Consider the following 18,976-nt stretch of genomic DNA (forward strand, 5'->3'; position numbering starts at 1 on the left):
TGATTTCTTTTCTTTTGGCTATATGTAAGTACTGGAATTGCTGGATCATATGGTAGTTCTATTTATAGTTTTTGAGGAAGCGCCACACAATTTTTCATAATGGCTATACTAATTTACATTCCCAACAACAGTGTACAAGGGTTCCCCTTTCTCCTCATCCTTGCCAGCATTTGTTATTTTGATAAAAGCCACTTTACTTGGGGTGGGATGATATCTCACCATGGTTTTGGCATTTCTCCTATGATTCATCATGTTGAGCATTTTTTCATATACTTATTGCTTGATTCGTTTTTTAGTCTTCTTTTGAGAAATGTCTATTCAGATCTTTTGCCCATTTTAAGTGGATTATTTACATTTTTGCTATTGGGTTGCCTGAGTTACTTATATATTCTGGTTATTAACCCCTTGACAGATGAATACTTTGCAAATAATTTTTCCTATACTGTAGGTTGACTTTCCACCTTGTTGACTGTTTCCTTTACAATGCAGAATCTTTTAAGCTTAATGTAATCCCATTTGTCTGTTTTTGGTTTTGTTTCCTGTTGTTTTGAGGCCTTACACAAAATTCTTTGCCTAGACAAATGCCCTGGAGCATTTCCCTACGTTTTCTTCCAGTAGTTCCACAGTTTCAGGTCTTAGATTTAATTTTTAATCCACTTTTATTTTATGTTTGATATATAGTGAGAGATAGGGGTTTAGTTTCATTTTCTGCATATGGATATTCAGTTTCCCCAGAATCATTTATTGAAGAAACTGTCCTTTCCCCATTGTTGGCACCTTTGTTGAAAATGAGCACCTTTACATCTTTAGTAAAAATGAATTGGCTGTAAATGTGTAGATTCATATCTAGTTTCTCTATTTTGTTCTATTGGTCTTTATGTCTGGTTTTAAGCCAGTACCATGTTGATTTGGTTACTATAGCTTCATAGTGTATTTTGAAGTCAGGTAGTGTGATGGCTTCAGCTTTGTGTTTTTTTGCTCAGGTTTGCCTTGACTATTCAAGGTCTTTTGTGATTCCCTATAATTTTTAGAATTGTTTTTTCTATTTCTGTAAAGAATGTCATGGGTGTTTTAATAGAGAATGCATTGAATTTGCAAATTTCTTTGGGTAGTACTGTCATTTTAACAATATTAATTATTTCAACCCATGAGAATAAAATATCTTTCCATTTTTTTGTGTCCTCCTCAATTTCTTTTATTAGTATTTGATTGCATATATCTTTAATATATTAGGTTACATTGATTCCTAGTTATTATACATATTTTTAGCTATTGTAAATGGGATTGCTTTCTTTATTCCTTTTTCAGATTGTTCACTGTTGGTACATATAAATTCTACTTATTTTTATAGGTTGATATTGTATCCTACAGCTTTAATGAATTTGTTTATTGGTTCTAATAGTTTTTTGGTAGAGTTTTTAGGTTTTTCTAAGTATAAGATCATGTCTTTTGCAAACGAGGTGAATTAGCCTGTTTTCATGCTGCTGATAAAGACATACTCAAGACTGGGCAATTTACAAAAAAGAAAAAAAAAAAAAAAAGAAAAAAAAAAAAGGTTTAATGGACTTACAGTTCCATGCGGCTAGAGAGGCCTCACAATCACGGTGGAAAGCAAAAGGCACTTCTTTCATGACAGTGGCAACAGACAGAATGGGAGCTAAGCAGTATGGGTTTCCCCTTATCAAGCCATCAGATCTCATGAGACTTATTCACTACCACAAGAACAGTATGGGGGAAACCACCTGCCATGATTCAACTATCTCCCACTGGGTCCCTCCCACAACAATGGGAATTATGGGAGTACAATTCAAGATGAGATATGGGTGGGGACACAGCCATACTATATCATTCTGTCCCTGACCCCTCCCCAAGCTCATGCCCTCACGTTTCAAAATTAATCATGCCTTCTCAACAGTCCCCCAAAGTCTTAACTCATTTCAGCATTAACTCGAAAGTCCATAGTCCAACATCTCACCTGAGACAAGGCAAGTCCCTTCTAGGTCTGTAAAATCAAAAGCAAGTTAGTTACTTCCTAGATATAATGGAGGTACAGGCATTGGGCAAATACAACCATTCCAAAGGTGAGAAATTGGCCAAAACAAAGGGGCTGCAGAACCCATGCAATTCCAAAATCCAGCAGGTCTGTCAAATCTTAAAGCTCCAGAATGACCTCCTTGACTTCATGTCTTGCATCCTAGTCACGCTGATTCAAGAGATGGGTTCCCATGGTTTTGGGAAGCTCCACCCCTGTGGCTCTGCAGGGTACAGCCTCCCTCCTGACTGCTTTCAAGGGCTGGTGTTGAGTGTCTGCAGCTTTTCCAGGCACATGGTACAAGCTGTTAGTGAATCTACTATTCTCGGGTCTGGAGGATGGTGACTCTCTTCTCACAGCTCCACTAGGTGGTACCCCAGTAGGGACTCTGAGTGGGGGATCTGACCCCACATTTCCCTTCTGCACTGCCCTAGCAGAGGTTCTCCATGAGAGTTCCACCCCTGCAGCAAACTCCTGCCTGGACATCCAGGCATTTCCATACGTCCTCTGAAATCTAGGTAGTGGTTCCCAAACCTCAATTCTTGACTTCTGTGCACCTTCAGGCTTGATACCACATGGAAGCTGCCAAGGCTTAGGGCTTCCACCCTTGGAAGCCATGGCCCAAGCTGTACCTTGGCCATTTTTAGTCACAGCTAGAGTGGCTGGGATGCAGGGCACCAAGTCCCTAGACTGCACACAGCACAGGGACCCTGGGCCTGGCCCATGAAACCATTTTTTCTTCCCAGAGCTCTGGGCCTGCAATGAGAGGGGCTGCCATGAAGACTTCTGACATACCCTGGAGACATTTTCCCCATTGTCTTGGGGATTAACATTCAACTCCTCATTACTTATACAAATTTCTTCAGCTGGCTTAAATTTCTCTTCAGAAAATGGGATTTTTTTTTTATATCACATTGTCAGGCTGCAAATTTTCCAAACTTTTATGCTCTGCTTCCCTTTAAAAATAGAATGCCTTTAACCCAAGTCACTTCTTAAATGCTTTGCTGCTTAGAAATTTCTTCTGACAGATACCCTAAATCATCTCTCTCAAGTTCAAAGTTCCAAAAATCTCTAGGGCAGGGGCAAAATGCCACTAGTCTCTTTGCAAAAACATAACAAGAGTCACCTTTGCTCCAGTTCCCAACAAGTTCCTCATCACCATCTGAGAGCACCTCGGCCTGGATTTCACTGTCCATATCATTATCAGCATTTTGGTCAAAGCCATTCAACAAGTCTCTAGGAAGTTCCAAACATTTCCACATTTTCCTGAGCCCTCAAAACTGTTCCAACCTCTGCCTGTTACCCAGTTCCAAACTAGATTCCACATTTTCAGGTATCTTTTCAGCAGCACTTCACTCTCCTGGTACCAATTTACTGAATTAGTCTATTTTCACAGATGTACAAAAAAAAAAAAAAAAAAAAAAAAAGATTTAATGGACTTACAGTTCCACATGGCTAGGGAGGCCTCACAATCATGGTGGAAGATGAAAGACACTTCCTACATGGTGGCAGCAAGAGAGAGAATGAGAGCCAAGTGAAACAGGTTTCCTCTTATCAAACCATCAGGTCTCATGAGACTTATTCACTACCACAAGAACAGTGTGAGTGAGGGAAACTGCCCCCATGATTCAATTATCTCTCACCAGTCCCTCCCACAACACGTGGGAATTATGGGAGTACAATTCAAGATGAGATTTGGGTGGGGACACAGAGCCAAACCATACCATAAGGATAATTTGACTTCTTGGATGCTATTTATTTCTTTTTCTTGCCAAATTTCTCCGTCTAGGACTTCCAGTATTATATTGAACAAAAGTGGTGAAAGTGAGCATCCTTATTTTGTTCTGGATCTTGAGGGAAAGGCTTTCAATTTTTCCCCATTTAGTATCATGTTAGCTGTGAGCTTTCTGTCTGGATAATGTGTTCATTACTGAGAGTGTGGTGTTGAAGTCCCCTAGTATTATTGAATAGTAGTCTATCTCTTCCTTTAAATTTAGTAATGTTTCCATTACATATGGGAACCCTGGTGTTCAATACATAGATATTTATACTTGTTATAGCTTCTTGCTGAATTGACTCCCTTGTTATAATATAGTAACATTTGTTGTCTCTTTTTAGTCTTTGATTTGTAGTTTATATTGTCTGATAAAAATATAGCTACTCCTACCCATTTCCTGTTTCCATTTGCATGAAATATATTTTTTTAGCCCTTCACTTTTGGTCAATGTGTGTCTTTATACATGGGTTTCCTATAGGCAGCTTATAGTTGGGTCTTGTTTCTTTATCCATTCAGCAACTCTATGCCTTTTAATTGGAGAATCAAATTTATTTACATTCAGTGGTATTTTTAATAAGTAAGAAATTAGTGTGCCCATTTTGTTGTCTGTTTTGTTTTATAATTCCTCTCTTTCTTTCTTCCTGGTTTTATTTATAGTTAAGTAATTTTCTCTGCTAGCATGTTTTTATTTATTGCTTTTATTCTTAGTGAATTATTTATAATTTTTTATTGTGGTTACTATGAAAGTTACAAAAATCTTACAGATATGTTATTTTAAAGAGATGACAACTTATCTTAGATCAGAAAGCAATTAATAGAAACATTTAAAAAATAGAAAAGAACTCTACACTTTAACTCCATTCCCCCACATTTTGACTTTAGGTTGTCTCAATTTGCATATTTTATACTACCCATCTCTTGATGGATTGCTGTAGTTACTATAATTTTGATAGATTTACCTTTTAGGTTTCATACTAGAGTTATGAGTAGATTGCACACAAGAATTACAGACTTAGAGTATATATGATTGTTTGTGTACTTAATTTTATAACTGGGTTTTATACCTACAAATGTTTTCTTTTTGCACATTAGTTTTTTTTTTTTACTTTCATATTGAAAAACTCCTGATAGTGTTTCTTGTAAGATGGATCAAGTGGTGGTGAATTCTCTCAGCTTTGTTTGGGAAAGACTTTATCTCTCTTTTATATTGGGAGAATAGCTTACTGGATACAGTATTCTTGGATAGTAGTTTTTTTTTTTTTTCCTTCTTCATCTCCTTTCAGTACTTTGAAAATATCATCCTATTCCCTGCCGGACTGTACAGTTTTCATTTAAAAGTCTGTTGCCAAATGAATTGGAATTCTTTCACATGTTACTTGCTTCTTTTCTCTTGCTGCTTTTAGAATACTGTCTTTGTCCTTTGAGAATTGGATTATTATATGTCATAGGGTAGTCTTATTTGGGTCAAATCTGTTTGGTGTTCTCTGATCTTCCTGTACCTGGATATTTAACTCTTTGAAAGTTTTCTGTTATTTCTTCAAATAAAATTTCTAACCTTTGCTCTTTCTCTACTCTCTCTTGAATGCCAATAATTCTTAGATTTTGTTTTACGAGGTAATTTTCTATATCTTGTAGATGATCTTTGCTTCTTTTCATTCTTTTTTTTTCTCCTCTGTGTATTTTCACATAGCTTGTCTTTGAGCTCACTGATTCTTTTCTTCACTTGATCTATTCTGCTGTTGAGAGCCTCTAATGAAGTTTTCAGTTCAGCAAATGTATTTCTCAGTTTCAAGTTTTCTATTTGATTTTTTAAAATTTAAATCTCTTTGTTAAATTTCTCTGAAACTTTTCTGAATTGATTTTTTGTGTTATCTTGGAGTTTTGTTAAAACTGCTATTTTGAATTTTTGGTCAAAGAATTCACACATTTCAGTCTTATTAGGGTCAGTCACTGGTTTCTTGCTTTGTCCATTTGAGCAGGTCATGGTTTCCTATTTGCTGTTATTTCTCATGGACGTATGTCCATGAAGGATTGAAGGATTATTTATTTATTTCAGTATTTTCTGTCTGGCTTGTTTTATTTTTTATTGACTATGTTAGCTCAGACATTCTTTGTAATTTACCTGTTGGTTCCATTTTATTATTATTATTATTATTATTATTATTATTACTATACTTTAAGTTCTAGGGTACATGTGCATAACGTGCAGGTTTGTTACATATGTATACTTGTGCCATGTTGGTGTGCTGCACCCACCAACTCATCAGCACCCATCAACTCATCATTTACATCACGTATAACTCCCAATGCAATCCCTCTCCCCTCCCCCCTCCCCGCTCCCCATGATAGGCCCCAGTGTGTGATGTTCCCCTTCCCAAGTCCAAGTGATCTCATTTTTCAGTTCCCGCCTATGAGTGAGAACATGTGGTGTTTGGTTTTCTGTTCTTGTGATAGTTTGCTGAGAATGATGGTTTCCAGCTGCATCCATGTCCCTACAAAGGACACAAACTCATCCTTTTTTATGGCTGCATAGTATTCCATGGTATATATGTGCCACATTTTCTTAATCCAGTCTGTCAGGATGGACATTTGGGTTGATTCCAAGGAGAACTACAAACCACTGCTCAGTGAAATAAAAGAGGACACTAACAAATGGAAGAACATACCATGCTCATGGATAGGAAGAATCAATATTGTGAAAATGGCCATACTGCCCAAGGTAATTTATGGATTCAATGCCATACCCATCAAGCTACCAATGACTTTCTTCACAGAATTGGAAAAAACTGCTTTAAAGTTCATATGGAACCACAAAAGAGCCCACATTGCCAAGACAATCCTAAGTCAAAAGAACAAAGCTGGAGGCATCACGCTACCTGACATTAAACTATACTATAAGGCTACAGTAACCAAAACAGCATGGTACTGGTACCAAAACAGAGATATAGACCAATGGAACAGAACAGAGTCCTCAGAAATAATACCACACATCTACAACCATCTTATCTTTGACAAACCTGAGAAAAACAAGAAATGGGGAAAGGATTCTCTATTTAATAAATGGTGCTGGGAAAATTGGCTAGCCATAAGTAGAAAGCTGAAACTGGATCCTTTCCTTACTCCTTATACGAAAATTAATTCAAGATGGATTAGAGAATTAAATATTAGACCTAATACCATAAAAACCCTAGAGGAAAACCTAGGCAATACCATTGAGGACATAGGCATGGGCAAGGACTTCATGTCTAAAACACCAAAAGCAATGGCAGCAAAAGCTAAAATTGATAAATGGGATCTAATTAAACTAAAGAGCTTCTGCACAGCAAAAGAAACTACCATCAGAGTGAACAGGCAACCTACAGAATGGGAGAAAATTTTTAAAATCTACTCATGTGACAAAGGGCTAATATCCAGAACCTACAAAGAACTCAAACAAATTTACAAGAAAAAAATAAACAACCCCATTAAAAAGTGGGCAAAGGATATGAACAGACATTTCTCAAAAGAAGACATTCATACAGCCAACAGACACATGAAAAAATGCTCATCATCACTGGCCATCAGAGAAATGCAAATCAAAACCACAATGAGATACCATTTCACACCAGTTAGAATGGCAATCATTAAAAAGTCAGGAAACAACAGGTGCTGGAGAGGATGTGGAGAAATAGGAACACTTTTACACTGTTGGTGGGATTGTAAACTAGTTCAACCATTATGGAAAACAGTATGGCGATTCCTCAAGGATCTAGAACTAGAAGTACCATATGACCCAGCCATCCCATTACTGGGTATATACCCAAAGGATTATAAATCATGCTGCTATAAAGACAAATGCACACATATGTTTATTGCGGCACTATTCACAATAGCAAAGACTGGGAATCAACCCCAATGTCCATCAGTGGTTTCATTTTTTATTTTTACCTGCTAGATTGGTGCCTCCTTTCTGGCACTAGATGGTGCCTTAATCCAGGTTTGCCTCAATCCAGGTTTGCCTCAGTTCTCGTAAACTATCAGAGCTGCTTAGCCAGAATGGAGGAGATCACAAAGGGGATATCCCAATACTGTGGGAAAGCTGGCTAGGAGTTTACAATTAGGGGGCCTTTGTAACAAATATCCTACAGTAGTCTTGGATAGTAGCTTTTGGTTGAACAGTCACTCTGACTTGTTATCTCCTTTTGCCTAGTTACAGAGTAAAGTTTCCAGGGCTGGAGATGGTAGTGCCCCCCTCCCCCAACACCACCATTTGTCTCTGGTTGTTTGGTCGTTCTTAGAAATCCTTCTTGCTTTAGGTGCTCCCAAATTCGAGGCAGGGACAGGTCTCTAGCCAGAGAACCAAAGATGATAGGGAAGCTGTTTGTCAACCCTGATCTCACATTTTCTAGTACAGAAACTAAGTCAGGGGGAAATTTTCCATATGCTTGGTGCCAGGCAGATTCAGGGCAGGAGTATCACACATACAGAAATTTTATTTCTCTCTAATCTCAGCACAGGATATTTGTTTTTGGTTTTCTGTTGGGGAGTGATGCCAGCTTGCTTCTATGCTGCCATTCGGGACCCGGATATCCAGCTTTTGTATTTTTTTAAAGTATAATTGAATATTTTTCTTTACTTAAGAAAAACCATGAAAAATCATAAGCCTATTAGATTATTTATTTCAAATATTTATTCCATGAATATATAATAGGAAAATCGAAATGTTAAAAATCATCCAAAGTATTTTTTAAACCTTTTCTAGTATACAAATGTAATTTTAAAAGATTTCCAATTGTACAGATCCCTTAGAGTTATGCCTTTGCTTCTTGGAATGCTTTGAATTCGGGTTTTTTTGTGTCTTTATTGTGACTATTATACATACAGATTAGGAAATGCTACTTTTATTTAATGTAATAAAACTATGCTTGGTTGCTTATTATATTCATAGAGTACTCATTTATATTCTAAGCTGTACCTTTATTGCTTTGCTTATTAATTGCTGTGAATATTCCTGTGCTTATTGTTTAAGTTTATGCCATTGAATTCAGTTTCTATTGAGTTTGCATTCATTATGTTATTGTGCACAGAGAAAAAATTAAAAAGAAGTCATAAAAAGAAATGCTAATATGAAATCAGGCTTAAGTGTGTATGCAACTCATTTAATTTTAGTTTTATATAGCTAAAGTCAGTTGAATCATTGAACTCTGTTTTTATTTTTCAAGTTTTCAGTTACTACCTAAACTTTTGAGATATTGTGGCAGAAAATGGTGTAAATGGAAGTAGAGTGGTGAAAGGACTGACATTTCTAAAATGTAGAGGAGACATCCCTACTTCTACCTCCATTACCATCATGACAGAGTAGAGGCTGAAAGAGTAGGTATGAAGTATGAAAGAGTAGTTATGTTGTGGAGTAGTTAGAGGTAAGAGATGAATTCTATACCTCCAAATTGATTGTGGCTGAAATCCCAAGGCGATATCACCATCCAGTAATAATCAACTACAGGAGGATGGGACATAACCAGCAATTTAGAATTAGGACTACTTCTCCATGTGACTTCAGTCTGCCAAGGTAGGCACTAAGGGAGGATAGGGTTTCTCTGTAGGAAAACAAGACATATTTTCATATTTCTATATAGTCAGGGCTTTCTGATGAAACATTACTGACTGGCAACCTGAGTTAAAGGATGAGTGAACAGAAAATAAGCTTTGGACATTAAAGATAGTGAAATACCCAGGAGAGATTTATGATGTCTCTCCTAGACCCATTTGTTCACATTGAAAAGTGTTTTAACAACTTGGGGACCTTCCCCTCCCCTTTCCACAGAGGGTTTGATTACATTTGATAGCAAAAGTTTCTCTCTCTTCTCAGTGTGAGAAGAGAGGCATCTCTGCAGCAGTTTCTACACAAACTCCAAGATTCAAAATTTTCAGGTCTTCTCCTAAAGAGCCCCTCCTTCTTTAAATATAGGGTGATATATGCCCTCACTCTATTGCCCCAAAGAGGAAATAGGGCACTGGAAACCAGCACTAAGATTGCTATTGAGAACTGCAGAACTCTCACTACATAATGACTCCAACCAAACCTCCACACTAAGAGATGATCAAATTCTAGCATGGCTTCTAGCAGCACAGAGGTGTGTTCCCAGGATAGCCACAGCTCATTATAATGCCTAGCTGAGAAAGCTAAATACTGCCAGGAGAATTTAGTTTGTTCTAGTCAACTGCTGACAACAGGCCCCAAACTTTCCTTTTTAAAAAATGTTTACAATTGTGAATATGTATCACTTAGAACTCAGAAGATTCTCAGAGCCATTCCTTTAAAATGGGCATGGGCAATATGAGAAAAGAGTACAGTAATCTATATTGTGGATTATTGTATAACCTATGAATTATGCACAATTAATAAATTTTTCAGTAAATCAATTTTTCAGTTATCACCAGGAAAGATAGGGCCACTGTCTTGCTGTCTCTGTGGGAAGAGAGAATTCTAACTTTCATTAGAACGTTAGCACACACAGTTTGCCCAATCATATTTATGCTGATCAACCCTTTGTAAGTTTTTTACTTCTTTGACTCTGCCTAGTTCTCCTCTTCCTAACTCTCCCTTAAAAAATCCCCAATAATCTTTTCACAAATCAAAATGGAGCTCAGCTCTTTCCTTTACTGTGAGTAGTTACTAAATCAGTGCTTATTGCTTTAAGAAGTACTTGGCTGTGTTTATCTTTTACAAGATATAAGTAAATAATCAGTCTGGGTCTTATCCAGAAAACTTTTGCTTATAGTATGAATAAAATACATATATATAAAAAGATATTAATCTTCCTCTATCCAAAGGAAGTCATCATCTTCTTTTACAGCTCTCTTCTAATAGATATAGAAAATTCTGTTTCCAATAATTGAAGAATAAATGCTTATTTTTAATTAACTATGAAAAGTGAGCATGTACTAGGCCATAGAACAATTATCAATACATCATAAAGACTCACAGAAAATTACAGACCATATTCTGTAACCTCAGTGGAATTCAGTAAGAATCTATGACAAGAAAAGCAAATACAGATATTTCAATATTTTTAAAGAAATACTTCCACATAACCCATGCATCAAAGAAGAAACTATATTTTCTAAATGTGGAATAACATGATAAATAGTGTCAGAATATATGAAATACAGTTAAAAAGTTACATTTAGACTGAAATATATAACCTTAAAGGCTGATATTAGCAATGAAGAAAGACTAAAATTAATGAGCTAAGGTTCCAACTTTCAAAGTCGAGAAAGAGAACAATATAGTACCAAAGAAAATATAGAAGAGAGAAACATCAGAGCAGAAAACCAAAACTTAAAAAAGAGCAATGAACTGAAAAGTTAGAAGTTGGAAAATAAAACAATTTATCATTGTTATCAGCTGGAAATACTGATTAAGGAAGAGGAGACACAGTTGCTGATACCACTATAGAATACAAAGGAATACAAAGAGAAACATATTTATAGATGTAGAAGATCCAAACTGAGTGCTTTTTACAAAAATCATTTAATTACTGAGTCATTTATCAGTAAGTTAAAATCTAAATTAGTAATTTAAAACCTAAAAAGAAAAATCTCTGAATTAGACAGTTTTACCAGTAATTTCTATCAAATATTCAAAGAGTAAATAATACTAACATTATATAAAGGCTTCTAAGGAGTAGAAAGACACTAACCTCCTACATTCTTTTACAAGGTGAGCATATTCTTGATACAAAATTGACACATGGGCAATATGAGAAAAGAGTACAGTAATCTATATTGTGGGTTATTGTATAACCTATGAATTATACACAACAAATAAATATTTCAGTGAATCAAAACTATCATATTAATATTTTAGATTAAGAACTTCTTATATATGTGGTGTTTTATATATTTGTGATATTTAAAAAACCTGTTCAATCAGAGTAGCAGGTCAACATTATAAGTCTAACGCAAGTATATTATTGAGTAATCAATTTAGATATTTTAATCTGAAATGATTATTTATATATAACAATGAAGAATATAAAAGAATTAAATGATTATATTTGTTACATTTACAAGAATTGTTTAAGTACTCAGCATTTTTTATTGTTAAGTTTTACATTAAGATTACTTTAAAATAGGTATACTATATAAAATTTATATATGTACTTAGAATGCTTCTATGAATTTGGTTAAGTTTATAGGAGGAGTCACACATTAATCAAAAGCTTTAGATTAACATTACTAGATACATAAATAGAATCATATGTATAAGATATAGCTACAAAATTAGGGATTAACCAAGTTTTAAAATAAATTGAAAATCAATACAAAGGTATGAGTAATCTTATTCAAGCACAAAAGTTATTTTCAAGGGCTCCAAAAGTTTACCTTAACTATAGATAGGAACAGGGATGATACTCATCCAGTATGTATTTTGATGGCCATGCTGGTTCCTTATAGGCAAAATTAACCTTATTGTTCTGATATCAGTGGACAAGTTGATATGTATGCCCCAATGCTTATTAACTGTTTTGAGCATCAATGAAATAGGAAGAGTTCATATTATTGAGAAACCAATTTTTCATTAATAAATCTATAGAGACTACTTCAGTAAAAATTCTGACATTGTTTCATGATAATCTGACAAGTGAATTTAAACACTTATATGAAAGAATAAAGGTCATAAATATTCAAAATATTCCTATAAAAGAAGGAGGTGAAGAATTTGTGTTACCAGATAGTTAAACCTATTAAATGTACAACTTCAGACAATGTGATATTGGCAAAGGACTATTCTATTCCATTGGTCTCTTTTTCAGAAAATAGAAATAGTTTCATAGTTTCATGCATATAAAAAACTTAAGATATGAGAGAAGATCAGTAGGAAAATACAAGCCCATTCAATAAATTACATTATACCACATACCTATTAAAGTGGAAAAATTTTAAAAATAAATTTCTATCTCATAAACGTATGCAAAAAAATTAATTCCAGGTGGATTAAAGAACTAATATAAAAGGCAAACCTTTATAACTTAAAGAGTATACTTTAATGACCTCTACATAGGAGAGGAGTACTTACAAAAAACACTAACCAATAACCATAAAATAAAATATTGATAAATTTGATGTCATTACAGTAAGCTTGTCAATCAAAAAACCTGATGGAAAAAGTGAAAATACGAATTAAAAACTGAGATAATATATTTTAAACACACCTAATTGTGTTTAAAAGATTAGTATACCTATTATATAAAGAAATCATACAAATCAAAAAGAAAAAAAACACAACATAGAAAAATGAGCTTAAGTCATGAATGACTGGAGGAAGCAAAGCAACATGGCCAAATAGAGGCCTGCCTCCACTGAGGAACTTTTAGAAGTCTCCTGCAGGGCCAGGCATGGTGGCTCACGCCTGTAATCCCAGCACTTTGGGAGACCGAGGGGGGTGGATCACGAGGTCAGGAGATTGAGACCATCCTGGCTAACACGGTGAAACCCCGTCTCTACTAAAAATACAGTTATCCAGGCATGGTGGCGGGCGCCTGTATTCCCAGCTACTCGCGAGGCCCAGGCAGGAGAATAGCGCCAACCCGGGAGGTGGAGCTTGCAGTGAGCCGAGATTGCGCCACTGCACTTCAGCCCTGGCGACAGTGCGAGACTCTGTCTCAAAAAAAAGAAGTCTCCTGCAGGAACACCAAATTTGACAACTATCCACACAAAAAGCACTTTTTTTGTTGTTTTGTTTTTTGATTTTTTTGAGATGGACTCTGGCTCTGTCACCCAGGCTGGAGTGCAGTGACGCGATCTCAGCTCACTGCAACTTACGCCTTGCAGGTTCAAGCTATTCTCCTGCCTCAGCCTCCCGAGTAGCTGGGACTGCAGGCACACACCACTGCACTCGGCTAATATTTATATTTTTAGTACAGTTGGAGTTTCACCATCTTGGCCAGGCTGGTCTCCATCTCCTGACCTCATGATCCACCTGCCTGGGCCTCCCAAAGTTCTGAGATTACAGGCGTGAGCCACTGCGCCTGGCCAAAAAAGCACTTTCATAAGAGCCAAATATCAGGTGAGTAATCATGATACCTGGTTTTAACTTCATATTACTTAAAGACGTACTGAAGAGGGTAGAAAAGACAGTCTTGAATTGCTGATGCCAATCCTCCCCAACCCGCTGGCGGTGGCCAAGTGGCAGAGAGAGAATATGTGCACTTAGGGGAGGCAGACCACAGTGTTTGTGGGACTTTGTACTGGAACTCAATGCTGACAACATTGGACGCAATTCAGCTGATGCCCATGGAGGGACCATTTAGACTAGCCCTAGCCAGAGGGGAATTGCCCATCTCAGCAGTCAAACTCGAGTTTCAGCAAGCCTCACAACTGAGGATTAAAATGCTCTGGGGTTCTAAATAAACTTGAAAGGCAGTCTAGGCCACAATGACTGCAACTTCTAGGAAAGACTAGTATTTTGCTGGGCTCAGAGCCAGTGGACTTGGTGGGCAGGTGACATAGTAAGACACCAGCCGGGACAGCTAAGGGAGTACTTGCCTCACCCCTCCTCAGCTAAGAGAGTACTTGCCTCACCCCTCTGCAGCTGTAGGCAGTACAGTTTGTAGCTCCAAAAGAGACCCTTTCTTTCTGTTGGAGGAGAGGAGAAGAAACAGTAAAGGGCACTTTGTCTTGTAACTTGGATATCAGCTCAGCCACAACAGGACAGGGCACTAGACAGAGTTGTCAGGGCCAGTTCCAGGCCTTATCTCCCACACAGAATTTCTAGTCACATCCTGAGCCAAAGGGAAACTCATGCCCTGAAGAGAAGGAAGGAAGGACTCAGTACTGGCAAGATTCATTACCTCCTGACTGAAGAGCTCTTTGCCCTGAATTATCAGCAGTGGTAGCCAGGTAGTATTCACGTTGGGTGAGACTCAGCACTGTGCTGACTTCAGGTGTGACCCAGAATAATCAGAGCTGTGGTGTCTATCAGGAGAGAATCATTCTGCTTGAGAAGAGGGAAGGGAAAAAGAAAAGGGACCTTGTCTTGCACCTTAGGTATCATCTTAGTCACCAAGTGGGCTCTTGGAGTCTGTGATTCCAGACTTTGGCTTTTAGATGGCATTTCTGGACCTACCCTAGGCCAGAGGGGAGCCCACTGTCCTGAAGGGTGAGTCCCATCCCTTTCAGCATTCACCATAATATGACCGAAGAGCTCTTGGGCCTTAAGTGAACATTGGTTGTATGCTGGCAGCGGGTTGATAAACAGACTAAGAAAGAAATTGAAAATTTTCTTGAAACTAATGATAATGAAAACACAACATATCAAAACCTATGGGATACAGTGAAAGCAGTACTAAGAGGGAAGTCTATAGCTATAAGTGTCTACATCAAAAAAGGAGAAAAACTTCAAATACACAACCTAATGATACATCCTACAGAACTAGAAGTGCAAGAGCAAACCAAAACCAAACTTAATAGAAGAAAAGAAATAATAAAGACCAGAGCAGAAATACATAAAATTGAAATGAAGAAAACAATATAAAACATTAATGAAGTAAAAGTTGGCTTTTCGAAAAGATAAACAAAATTGAATAATATTTCACTAGACTAAGAAATAGGGTGAAGAGCCAAATAAATAAAATCAGACATGAAAAAGGAGACATTACAACTGATACCACAAAAATTCAAAAGATCATTAGAGGCTACTATGAGCAACTATAAGCTAATAAATTAGAAAACCTAGAAGAAATGGATAAATTTCTTGACACGTACAATCTACCAAGACAGAACCAAGAAGAAATCTAAAACCTGAGCAGACCAGTAACAAGCAATAAAATCAAAGCCATGATAATAAAATCTGTCAGTAAGGAAAAGTCCAAGACTTGTTGGCTTCATTGCTAAATTTTACCAAACATTTAAATAACTAATACCAATTTTACACAAACTTCCAAACAATAGAAGAGGAAGGAATACTTACTTCCAAACTAATTCTACAAGGTGAAGAATTACCAGAACCAAAGATAAATCAAAAAATAAAAAGAAAGAAAAATGAAAAGAAAACCACAGCACAATATCCCTGATAAACATTTACACAGTAATTCTGTACAAAATACTAGCAAATTGAATTCAACAACACATCATAAAGATCATTCATCATGACTAAGTGGGATTTACCTCAGGGATGCAAATATGGTTCAATGTATGCAAGTCAATCAATGTGATATATCAGCAGAATGAAGAACAAAAACCATATGATCATTTCAATTGATGCTGTAGAGGCATTTGATAAAAATTCAACATTTCTTCATGATAAAAAACTGGGTATGGAAAATCATGCCTCAACATAATAAAAACCATACACGACAGACTCATAACTAATAACATACTGAATGGGGAAAAACTGAAAGCCTTTCTTTTAAACTCTGAAACATAACACGGATGCCTACTTTTACCACACTGTTACTCAACAAAGTACTGAAAGTCCTACCTAGAACAATCAGACAAGAGAAAGAAATAAAGGACATCTAAATTGGAAAGGAAGAAGTCAAATTATCCTTGTTTGTAGATGAGGTGATCTTATATTTGGAAAAACCTAGATTCCACCAAAGAGCCATTAGATCCAATAAACAAATTTAGTAAAGTTGTAGGATACAAAATTGGCATACAAAAATTATCAGGATGTTTATATGCCAATAGGAAACAATCTGAAAAAGAAATCAAGAAAATAATTCTATATACAGTAGCTATGAATAAAATTAAATGTCTAGGAAACAACTAAAAAAGTGAAAGAGCTTCACAATGAAAACTATAAAATATTGTTGAAAGAAATTGAAGAGGGCACAATAAAATGAAAAGATATGGCCATGCCTGAAATCCCAGCATTTTGGGAGTCCAAGGCAGGCAGATCATGAGGTCAGGAGATGGAGACCATCCTGGCCAACATGGTGAAACCCTGTCTGTACTAAAAATACAAAAATTACCTGGGCGTGATTGTGCGTGCCTGTAGTCCCAGCTGCTTGGGAGGCTGAGGCAGCAGAATCGCTTGAACCCTGGAGGTGGAGGTTGCAGTGAGCCGAGATCACGCCACTGCACTCCAGCCTGGTGACAGAGCAAGATTCCATCTAAAAAAAAAAAAGAAAGATATTCCATGCTTGTGGATTGGAAGAATCAATATTGTTAAAATGACCATACTACATAGAGTGATCTACAGTTTTAATGCAATCCCTATCAAAATACCAAAGATATTCTTCACAGAAATAGAAAAAAAATCCTAAAATTTATACAGAACTGTAAAAGAACCAGATTAGCCAAAGCAATCCTGAGAAAAAAAAAACACAACAAAACTAGAGGAATCATATTACCTGACTTCAAACTACACTATAGAGCTATAGTAACCAACACAGCATGGTATTAGCATAAAAACAGACACATAGAGCAAGAAACAGAATAGTGAACCCAAAGAAAAATCCACACACCTACAGTGAAATCATTTTCAACAAAGTTGCCAAAAACATACACTGGGGAAAGGAGAGTCTCTTCAACACACTGTGATGGGCACACTGGATATCCATATGCAGGAGAATGAAACTAGACCTGTATCCTTCACTATGTACAAAAACCAAATCAAAATGTATTAAATACTTAAATTTAAGAGTTCCTATTATTAAACTACTAGTAGAAAACATTGGGAAAACTCCCCCAGGACACTGAACGGGGCAAAAATTTCTTGATCAATACCCAACAGGCACAGGCAAGCAAAGCAAAAACTGACAAACAACATCGCATCAAGTTAAAAATCATCTGCACAACAAAGGAAACAAAGTGAAGAGACAACCCACAGAATGGGAAAAAATATTTACAAACTACTCATCTCACAAGGAATTAATAACAAGACTATATAAGGACCTCAAACAACTCTACAAAAATGCCTAATAATCTGATTTTAAAATGGGCCAAAGATCTGAATAGACATTTCTCAGAAGACATACAAATGGCAAACAGGTATATAAAAATGCTCATTATCACTGATCATCAGAGAAATGCAAATCAAACTACAACTAAATACCATCTCACTCAGTTAAAATGGCTTTCATCTAGAAGATGGGCAATAACAAATGCTGGTGAAGATATGGAGAAAGGGAATCCTCATACCCTCTTGGTGGAAATGTAAATTAGTACAACCACTATGGAGAACAGTTTGGGGATTCCTCATAACACTATAAATAGACTTTCCATAGTATCTAACAATCCCACTGCCATGTATATACCCCAAAGAAAGGAAATCAGTATATCAAAGAGACATCTGCACTGCCATGTTTATTGCAGAACCAGTTACAATAGCTAGGATTTGGATGCAATGTAAGTGTCCATCAACAGATGAGCAGATAATAAAAATGTGGTACAGATACACAATGGAATAGTGTATTGCCATTTAAAAAAATGAGATCCTGTCATCTGCAACAACAGGGATAGAACTTGAAGTAATTTTGTTAAGTGAAATAAGCCAGGCACAGAAAGACAAACTTCACATGTTCTCACTCATTTGTGAGAGCTAAAATTTAAAACAATTGAACTCAGAGAGAGTAGAATGATCATTACCAGTTGCTGGGGAGGGTAATGGGCAGGTTACGGGGGAAGTAAGAAATGGTAATGGGTTAAAAAAACAGTTACAATGAATAAATAAGATCTAGTATTTGATAGCACAATAGGATAACTATAGCAAATAATAATTTAACTGTACATGTAAAAATAACTAAAAGAGTATAATGTTGTTTGTAATACAAAGGATAAATCCTTGAGGTTATCGATAACCCATTTACCCTGATATGCTTGTTACAGTCAGGCCTATATAAAATATCCCATGTACCGCATAAATATATACACTTACTATATACTCAAAATTTTTTTAAAAGACGTGAATGACCTTTCACAGAAAAGAGAAAGAACAACAAGAATCTCAATTTTATTATTATTCATGGAAATAAACATTAAGTCCAAAATGAAGAATCATTTATATCCTCAAGTCCGCAGAAATTAAAATTTCAACGATATTAACTGTTAGAAATTTGGGGGAGTAATACAAATTAATGCAGTGCCCGTAGAAGTGTAAGTTGGTACTATCATTCTGAAAAACTATTGGCTATTATGTAAAAATGCTGGAGATAGGCATTCACTCTTTCCAGCAATTACAC

General features: G+C 36.3%; 1 long non-coding RNA gene across 5 annotated transcripts in view; it reads right to left on the bottom strand.

Moving 5' to 3' along the window:
- The window catches only part of LOC102140330 (uncharacterized), a 354,334-nt gene that overhangs the window by 143,382 nt on the left and 191,976 nt on the right, over positions 1-18,976 (bottom strand). For 2 of the 5 annotated variants that reach the window (XR_012431797.1, XR_010584991.2), the window contains exon 3: positions 16,766-16,906. The exons of the other annotated variants lie outside the window; for them this stretch is intronic. This is a non-coding gene — a long non-coding RNA (uncharacterized lncRNA). The remainder of the gene's footprint in view (positions 1-16,765; positions 16,907-18,976) is intronic. 5 annotated transcript variants of the gene reach the window in all.

Source organism: Macaca fascicularis, chromosome 2 (assembly GCF_037993035.2).
Source record: "Macaca fascicularis isolate 582-1 chromosome 2, T2T-MFA8v1.1".
NCBI lineage: Eukaryota > Metazoa > Chordata > Mammalia > Primates > Cercopithecidae > Macaca > Macaca fascicularis.